Source organism: Podarcis pityusensis (genome assembly GCF_964106645.2).
Source record: "Podarcis pityusensis genome assembly, chromosome: 1".
NCBI lineage: Eukaryota > Metazoa > Chordata > Lepidosauria > Squamata > Lacertidae > Podarcis > Podarcis pityusensis.
In genome coordinates, this window is record NC_138028.1 from 56,639,198 (window position 1) to 56,649,570 (window position 10,373).

Consider the following 10,373-nt stretch of genomic DNA (forward strand, 5'->3'; position numbering starts at 1 on the left):
AACTAAGCCTTATACCGGATCAGCACAGTTTAAATGTCAGGAGCTGGAGTCAGGTGAAGGTCTGCAATAAAAACAAAAACAAAAAGACTGGTCTCTGTGAAGTTAACTCTTTATTCACAAAAATCAAAACAATGCAAACCTAGTGATCCCAGAACTCTTCCAAGTAGTTCTTGCCCCACTGAGGCAGCTGCAAGGACTTCCAAGCTTTTTCCAAGCAGATGTAGATTGTGCCTGCATTCAACCAATCTCTCCTCTGCCCTTTTCATTTCTCTCTGTGTTCTAGGAGACCAAGGGAGAGGGGAGCTGGTCTCAGCAGGAGGGGGAGACTGCCTCTTTGGCCCCCCTCCTCTCCAGCCTCCTTTTCTGCATCTAAACCTGGGCCCCAGCCTCTTCCTGCTCACTAAACCCTGTTACCCCTCTTTTGCTTCTGACACCTCTTCCTTCCATTCTGCTCTCTCCTCTTCTTCTGCCCATTCATTGTTGTCCCACCACCAGTCCCCTGGCTCTGACCTTATTCCCCTGGGGGGTTCCCCTAGGGGTTCCCCAGCTGGTGGTTCTACATCCAGCCAGTCCATGACATTGACCCATGCCAGGGGCTGCTAACTTTTGGGGGGCATTTGAAAACTTGACATGCCCTGCAACACACACCATGGCCTGTTCTCTTAGCAATAACAGAATGCTTCTTTCAAGCTTAATTTCAGGGAGGGAGGTGGTTCTGTGGGCGCATGTGTGCCTGCAGGCAGCATGTTGGTGACCTCTGATATATGCAGCGCAGGCTGCGAGCTCTCACCTTTGGAGAATTCTTCTTTATGCCTCTTGTGCCTATTCACTGTCCGGAGTCGTAAGCCAATTCTGAGATGCTTGGTGCCTGAGGTAGAAAATCCAAATGGCACCTACCAGAAGTAAAAATATCATAGTCAATTAAATAACTAACAGTGTGCTGCTCTTTAATGGTTCACAATATCTGCCATCTGGAGCAGCTGCCTAATGGTGTAGCAGAGCCTCAAGCACAGGCTAAATTCATTATTTTCAAAACTGAAAAAGAATTAAGCAGCTGATGTTTACGGGATACCGTTCCCTCCAGCTCCATATCAACATTTCCACAAGTCACATTCATTTCCACGTCTAGCTGTTTGTTTCCAACTTTGATCAGAATGAGCAATGGCATTCAATTCTCTTTAACAGGAAGGGAACAAGATGACAGCAGTGTGTAAGTCCCATGGGTGGGCAAACCAGTGACACCTCGTGGCAAAGACTGGAAGCGATGAAGTTAACAAATCAAGAGGTTTGGTAAGTCACAAGGAGAGGAATGCCTTCAAAAGACAAACGTAATGAGAATGGAATTTTAAATGCTGTGTTTCATTCACATAGCCTAATTCCCGACTCTAGTACAGCTTTGTTTCTGTTTCCATGTACTGATTATTATATTTGTTTCTGATTTGTGCATGTAGCCAGAAGCCTAAAACATGCAAATTATGGTAGCAGAATTATTATTAAATAAATGTAATTATACCTTTCCCCCACCCTCTTAATTTACATAATATATATTGGTTAGAGAAAACAGACCCTCTGATTATGTTTAAATTGCCTGGATGCAAAACCTTGTTCTTGTTGTTTTTAGTGTTTTTTTTTAAAGTTTATACAAGCACACAGTGAGTAATGTGGTGGAATAACTTTTGAAATTATATTACCTCTGGAAAAATATTTTACATTTCCGCCTGCCCTTTCTCAAGGGGCTCAGAGCAACACGCACATTTCTCGACTCAATTCCATTTTACATTCACAGCGAGAAAGGGTAAACAGAGAGATTATGAAGGACCCAAGAACACCAAGCAAACTTCATGGTTATATGAAGCTCTGAAACACAGATTAGGATCAGGACACCTAAATGGCTGTCTTTGGTTGCCTGCCTGCTCTTTAAGATCCACAAAAACAGGACTGGGGAAACTTTGGCCCTCCAAATGTTGCTAAACTACAATTCCCATCAGCCCTAGCATCGTCAGAGGTGATGGGTGTTGTCATTCATCAGCATCTGGAGGGCCAAAGGGTCCCTACACCTGTACTAGAGAGACTCTACTCACAATCCTGCTGGTATCCAAGGTAATTTTGGCAGGGATACAGCAGTGAACCTTCTCTGTGGCAACACCTAGGGGGTTGAACCAACTTACTCAGTGGTTGCTTCAAGACAACCTGTTTATTGAGCATTGCTCCTGATTTCTTTGCACACAAGTTACAGGAAGGTTAGGCTATTTATTGAGCGTACGTTCCAATTTATGGGGATGTTAGACAATGCTGTGTCTTACCATTGTCCTCCCACACTTTCCAGTGTGTTTCCCCATCACTTTCCCAATCACAAAGTGTCTGGCTTTGCGGGGAAATGACTATATTGCACAAAAATCACTCAACTGTCATTGTGCAACCTGAGTTTGCTGGTATGTGGTTGATTCCCACCCCTAAATAGCCAGCCAGGGGTGGTTGTCTTGCTTCCTCTCTGATGGTTTTCTGTTGCCTGATGAGGACCTTCCTCTTTTGGCAGGCCAAACTGAAAGTATTTCTGATATTTTTTTATAGAACTAGCCCAGGTTGTGCTCATCTGCTGTGGCATCTTTTAGCATTTAAATTCTTGTTGAGATGTTTGTGATTGTTTTCAAAATTGGTTTCAAGTCACCCTAAGTGATGGTGGCGGTGTTTCTCTTGCTTAAATGGAAGGGCGGGATGGAAATACGTTAAATCAATAAATAATTAAAATAAAGGATACGGATTTGAACCCAGGTATCTCCAATTCTCCTTATCCCCTGCACTGCTTCCTAATTCCAACCATGTGTTTGGAATGACGGTGAGTCACAGTACAAGAAATATAAATGACAAGGTCTTGTGGCACCTTAAAAATGTACAGATTCTGTTATGGGCTTTTTGTGAACTAGCGCTCACTAACCTGGATGGGCTCAAGGTAATCTATAGCATGTCACTTTCTGAGGTTTTATTCCTTTCCCTAGCGCTGTCTTCCTCTGAAATCTGTTCTGAAGACATATGTGGTACTGACAGCTGAAGATTTGGAGTGCTCTTTCTGCATTGCTAGGATCATAAATGATTTTGAGGAAAGTGAGCTACTGTCACATGTACCATGGCCGTGACACTGACATCAGTAAAGTAACATCAGTCTCTAACATCAGTTAAGTAAAAAAAGGGGGGCATGTTGGGAACAGTTCAGGAACTTGGCTCAGGGACTGGTTTACATCTCCCCTTCTTCTTTCCATTCTATTGTTTCCACCAGGAGTAATTAAAAACAAAAAAAGCAACTGCAAAATGGACTGAGGGTCAGAAGAATGCACCTCCAATGTCACTTCAGTTGCAGCAGCCAGACAGCCTAGCAGGGCATTAGATGAGCGGTTAAAACACCTTCAGCTGTGCCCCACCACCCTTAACCTTCGAATTGCACTCTTAACCCTTTATTCAAAGCAAGCATCCATCACATTCTTTTCCTTCACGTTGTTCACATCTGTTGTTTCTGTTTTCCATGGGAGGAAGTTTAAAAACTGCCTCAGTTTCAAGTCGATTTTTGCCTTCCTCCTTCTCAGAGCTTGGCTCAGTTCCCTAATTTGCCAATTGCAAAGGGCTGCAATAACAACAACAACAAATGTTCCAAGGCAAACAGAAACCTGCTTTCATTCACCTTTTATTAAACTGAAGTGTTTCCATTGATCAGAGACCGCTACACCAATTTTCCCCAACTCAGGCTCAATTGGGTGCTTAATCGACCTGACGGTGTCTTACCCTTCTATAAAAAATCATGATATTACAAGGGTTCTGGGTATTAATTAAAGTTTCTAAAGGAGTTGGCCAGTTGGATTTAACAAGAGTAGAGAAGATTTGTATCAAAAAGCAAGTAAAACAGTTAATTTCATTAATGCAACAACAGGGAGCCAGTGTTAGGTAGTGGTAGAGAAATCGGATGTGAACTGGGGAGACCTGGTTTGTGTTGGCACCCACCACACTTTTATGTATATGAGTATCAGCACCTTATTTTTACCCCCAGCCCCCCCCCCAAGGAGTGCACACATGCAATGAACACATAAGCATGTAGTAGGAATGCCATCACTGCTCACAACTTGGGCACTAGAGGTAAGAAGGCTGTCAGATTCTTCCACCCAACTGGGACTCCTGATTGGCCAGGCACATGTTTATTTATGTATATTCCGCATTTAAGGTGGCGTACAAATAAAATTAAACAAATGAATAAAATCACAATAAAAGGATATCGAAACAAACCAAGTCATCAGGATTCTGAAGCCATTTTCTGCCATCTCTCTCTCTCCCTCTCCTGGGATCTTTCCCTTGGTGGTGATAAGATGACCCTTTTCCCCAGACCACTGAATGCATGGCTGCAACAGAGTGCAAGGAAGAGCACAATCAATGGGCGCATCAGTGTCAATGTGTGGTTGGCAGGGGCTTTCCGCATCACACTTTCATTGAACATGTGGGAGACTTTGTTTGAATGCTTTGTGTCTCAGCCTAGCCTGCTTTACAGGGTTTCTGAGAGCATAAAAAGAGGAGAAAGTGCTATTAAACATGTAAAATGCCCTTTGGAAGGTTCCTGTTTTCAGTTTCCTCAAATGAGGGGGCATTCCTAGGAGCAGCTCTGGCTTTGAATTATGTCATCAGTGGTAATGTTTTACAACCATAATTAGACACTTTATAAACCAGCACCAATATGGAGCTCCCAATTAGCTTAAATCCTTACAGGAATAGTTTGTGCTGCATTTTGGTACCAGAGAGGTTGGACAGTTATCTCAAGTCCTTTGGGGGACAAAATAATATCAAGAGGTGTCTTGACTTTCCTTTAGGTGATCTGGTAGCTTAGATGTAGCACGGTCAAGCAAAGGAAATTCCTTCCAGCTGCTTCTACATGATATTTGTCTTTGTCTTAAACCAAGAGGTGCATGTCCATATTGAGAGCAGTTTTCTCTTTTCTTTTACCTGTCTGACACAAACTATTATCATATTTAAAGTGAAAGTGAGCTACAAAAACTTTCATCAAGGCATTGCATCTGAAAGCCACTAAAAAATGACCATCATTGCCATCTCTCTTCTAAATTTTCCAAATATTAATCAGTTGAAGGACAGAGAAACCTTACATTTCATGTACAAATAAAATTTCAGTATCATCCTCACCTACAAAGTTCAGATGGGTTTATCTTTCCTTTCAATGATGCCTAGTTATATGGAGCCTGTTAGAATGATCAGTTCAGTTGAAACTTCCTCACATGAGGTAATAAACTCATAATCAACCATTAACTTCTTTCACTAAATTTATCATGCACAAAAACAGGCCAATAAGGTGAAGATCAGTGAGTGGACCATGCTCAGATATGGGGATTTGCCCACTGCAAGTTCACTGCAATTGCTACCCAACCCATGGACATGTTTAGTTGGAAATAAACCCACTGAGAACAATGAGATTCCCTTCTTTGTAAAATGATAATGCTGCCTTTTCATCTTTGCTTTGTGAAATTGTCCCCCAAGGACCCATACTTAGATTTGGAGCTGATCTCGTGTCATGGGCAGGTTCACTGGAAACTGGATTGCTGAAAACGAATGTAAATTGCCTTTTCATCTCTGGACATCTTATGTTTTGGAAAGCCACAAGAACATGGATGGTCCTAAACTGAAAGGTACTACTGCAGAGAATTTAACACAGTTGAGGAAAGCCAGTCCTTGTACTAGATGAGAGCCATTAACTTTTAGAGTATCTCTTCTTCATGATGACATTAAGTGGATCAGATCCCTATTGCACAAAAATAAAGGGCTTGAAGTCCTGCCAAATTTTGGCATCTGGTAGCTTTTATGGAATGTTACATCTGCTCACAATAACAGTGTAAGGGAATTGAGTGCTCCTAGAACCACAGGTTCCATTGTCACCATTTGAAAAGCAAAGGCCACTCTTTTTTCAGCCTCCTCTTAGGATAGCATTTTTTTTAAAATGGTTGGCCTAATATGGGATGACCAAAGAACCACCTTGGGTCTGATATTATTCTATGCCAGATATTACATCTACTCTCAATTTTCATCATCTAGCTGGGGATCTGTGAAATGCTACATTGGAAAGTAGCATTTGAGAACACAAACATTCCTCCCCAAATCAATCATGATCCAGAAATGTGTTGTCCTGCCTTTGGCGATCCTGACTCTCCAGTGTGTACCTCGTAGAGATAAGCAAAGCTAAGATTGAACATAAAAGTGACTGTACTGCTGTAAGCTGGTCACCAGTTAAAAGCTGCCCTTTGTAGGGGCCAACAAAAACACCAACCCATTGACACCCTAGACAGCTGTGTGGAGGCAGGATAGTTGCTCTTCCTGTGTTGCTGTGCCGAAAATAGTAGTCCTCATTCAATAGCCAAAATAACCAAATAACCAATAACCAAAATGCAGTCCCACGAACCTTTCAAATAGACGTTGACTCACACCACCCTTTTCGCCAGTGTAAGTTCAGCTGGGTTGCCGGATCACGTGACTGAGCTAAACAAAGTTAAGACCCAGCATATGTCTCCCATGCCCAGTCCTACCGCTGTCACTTTCCCAGAATGCCCGTTTTTCAAGGTTTATGCAGCCTAAAACCCAGGCTCCAGGATGGAGATATTGATTTTAATTATCTACCCAAATCTTTAGCTACAAATTTCCAGTAATAATTATTTTTAAAGGATGGTCCATGAGAGGTTGGTTTATACAGTCCAATAGGAAGTTCTCCTATGCAAGCAACATTGGAATGCATGGAGACTATGCAAAACCACAAGTGCTCTTCATTTTGGTAGGCATTTCCCTGTAGGTTGTGCCCCACAGGGCAAAACCATCAGCTATCTTTCATGACATCCAAAATCTGCCATCTCAGGCAGCTGCTGCCTTGCTGCCCCTTATAGGAGGGTCGAGCTGCCTCTAAATCCCACCCATAAAGGAAGGGAGATAATATCCGAAAGATAGGTGAGAGCCTTCAGAGTGAGAGCATGCAATTAGATAATAGCCCAAGGACTGAGTGATCCGATCAAGATTAAAGGTAATGCATTTCCTATGAATGGACATCAGGCAATGAGCTACAGTAATCCCTGCAAAGAGAATACAGTTCAAAGAGATGAATGGAGTGAGAGTGGGGAACCGGAGAGAGCCCAAGACCTTGAAAAAGACGTCAGCCAGCTTTTGCAATCAATAAGCAAGCATCCCTGGGAATGACACAACCTTGATCAATGAGTCCAAATGACACACATTATACTATGATGCTAAATAGAAAAATATTCTTCTCTGTAATAGGCATTCTAGCCATGCTGTTAACTAGCCCTATTTGTATGACCCTTCAGTTTGGAAATATTTGTGGTGGCTAGTTTGGTACTAATAAGCAACACCGATGCCTTAGGGGAAACACTGAAAATAGCAATAGTAGCACATTAAAAGTGATAATGGTGGCAGCAGATTGTTGAATCTGAGTGTGGAAGCAGTCTCAATCAATGTCTTTAAAAGTTATTCAGGAGAGTATGTGTGTGTGAGTGTGTGAGTTGTGTGTGTGTGGCTTTTTTCCGCTGGAACTCACCAGGACTCAGTTCCAGCACTTATCAGGTGGGCACCATTGCCATTATAAGAGAACAAGGGATGTGTTCATGGTGAATTCCGGCACCTCTTTTTTGCAAAAAAAATAGCATGGTGGGGTATAATGCAGCTAAGACAAGATCAACCACTTAATAAAAGTGTCCAGTACTGCCACCAGAATTTTTGCTTTTTTAACCAAAGTACCTGTTTAAGCAGAGTTGAGAAAAGCATTCACTAGATGTGCAGATAATTATAGACACAATGAGTGGTACAGTATTCAACATTAGTCCTCCTTTGAGTAAACCTGTTGAAATTAATGGACATGGGTAACCAGTTCTTTAATTTCAATGGCTCTGCTCTGAGTAGGATTTAGGTTGATTGAATGCAGCCCAATATTACACAACACATTTTTATGCTGTTTGGTTAACTCTAAATCTATTTAAAAGAAGTAGAATGCTATATATAAAGCCTGTTCTCCTGGCATCCACCAAGCCCACAGCTGCCAAAACTATGGTTAGCCCTTGTCTGTGTGCAAATTCACGTCAAAACCACTTAATCCTTTTAGCAGGAGAAGCGTCAGGCTTGCTATCGTACACCCCCACCCCCCACAAACAAAATAATTTTGAACTCTGGTAACAGAGCAACCATTAGAAGTACACCACACAAGACAATCAAGGAATTTAACAAGGGTTATTCCAGACAGAACAATTCAGAGTCAGGAAATAACCCACAACTTCAGACTGTGCAAATCAATATTACATATGCCCAAGGTATAGAAAGATGCACTCTGCACATGCACTTTTGATTGAGAAATCAAGGAGCCTGCACATCCAGAAATCTGTTAACCAACTACATAGCAATTCTATGTGTGAAAAGCTGCATAAAAAATGTCTGCCCTTTTTCTTTCACATTGCAGATAATGCTCTCTACTACACACTCTCCTTAAAGTCTCTTTAATGTTTCAAAGGAATCCATATAAGTGGTCCCTCCTCACAGCTGATCAATCTTAATTAATTTCAAGAGGCCGCAGATGGTAAAATGATACTCTCAAACAGCTCCCTCAGGAATCTCTCTTTCTACTGCTCATTATAAAAAAAACCAGAAGAGAAATTATACTTTCTTTGGCATTTCTTCTACTCTTGTAACTGATCTAGAGAAAGTTGAAATTGAACCCAGGACTTCTGCAAACAGGAGCCCATCCCTTAGGAAAGTCCTGCATTTCCAATGCAGTGCAAACAACTTTTGTGTGTTTGGTTAGATGCAATCTTTGATTTATTTCAGGAGAAAAATGCAAATGAAACCTGTGTTGCCAGCAGTTTGAAAGATAAGCACAAACAAAGAAGCCTTTGGAATATGTAGTATATAAGGCACTGTGGGTGGGAGAGAGATGAATTAAATAGGGCAGAAGAAGAAGATCTTGCTCACAGAAATGGGATCTGAACTTTTCTTGCATGGGAAGATTTACTCGCTAGCCTTTAGGACCTAGAGCAGTAGCTTTCAGATATCCCACTGTAGGGTACCTTTTGCAGGATACATCTGGCACATGGCAGAGGTTTCTGGGGACTGTTTTAAGGCACATGTGTAGTTCACATGGGGCACAGCTGGATTCTATTGTTGCTCTGTTTGAACAGCACTAGCCTATAAAAGTCTAATCTGAGCCAACAGGGGCTTGATCACATAGGAAGATGAACATACGGTGCTGCCTTATACCGGCAGTCCATTGGTTCATTTAGCTTGGTACTGTCAACACTGGCAGAAGATCTCCAGGGTTTCTGCACAGGGCATTTCCCAGTCCTGGCTGGAGGTGCCAGCCTAAGCGTGGGCTCCTCCCTGATCTTCAATATGGCTGGGGGACAGGCGGTAATTTAAGGTATACAGAGAATGTGCTCAGGAAGCATTTATTATGAATCTTTGTTCTAATTTCCCTTGGAATGTCTGAAGACAGCACAATGCCCAGTGTAGCTAAAGGAGGACAAGCAGGTTCTGCTTCTGATGTCACATATCAATAAGGACTCAGACATCCAGTTACTGGAACAGGAATACTAGAAACTGCCTTATACGATGTCAGATCATCCTTGGTCTATCATCTACGTCTGTATTGTCCACATTAACCAGCTCCTGTTCTAGTTTCCTACAGGGGACATTCCCAGCACTACCTCTAGATGCCAGGGGTTGAACTTGGGACCTTCTGCATGCAAAGCAGGTGTTCTACCACTGAGCTAAGGCCCCTTCCCTTGTTCTGAAAGCCCTTTGCAATGAAAACAGAATTCACAGCTCAAATGGCACCCCTGTCCCACGCAAGTGAAGCCATTCTAGGAAAACTGTCCTAAACCCATGAGCACTTACTTGGGAGTGAGAGCTGCAGAGTGAAAAAGTAGGCTGTGACAGCAGAATTATGGACTAAAACACTGGAGGTGGGGGCTAAATGTCCCACTATTTATACCATATGCTGTATTGTACATGTGTTGATTTATTGACTATGTTGCAGCCATGAGGGCACAGGCAAAATATTACTGGCATGCTACTTGTTTTTTAAACCCACAACAAATTAGAAAACAAATTATTGGGTTGACTCCAGACAACCTGTTTATTGAGGGTTCATCCCAATTTGTTTCCGCTGAAGTTATACGATTTCTAACCTGGATAGCTCAGTTGGTTAGAGCATGTTGCTGATAATGCCAAGGTTGCAGGTTTGATTCCCCGTATGGGACAGCTGCATATTCCTGCCTTGCAGGGGGTTGAACTAGATGATCCTCAGGGTGCCTTCCAACTCTAGGATTCTATTATCTATGGTTGCTACC

General features: G+C 42.3%; 1 long non-coding RNA gene across 1 annotated transcript; it reads right to left on the reverse strand.

Annotated features, from left to right (window-relative positions):
• Window positions 1–205: 205 nt before the first annotated feature.
• LOC308464939 lies at window positions 206–4,530 on the reverse strand. Its single transcript, XR_013980195.1, has 3 exons — window positions 4,270–4,530; window positions 791–893; window positions 206–279 (listed from the first exon to the last, which is right to left on the reverse strand). It is a non-coding gene; the product is annotated as an uncharacterized lncRNA (long non-coding RNA).
• Window positions 4,531–10,373: the final 5,843 nt, after the last annotated feature.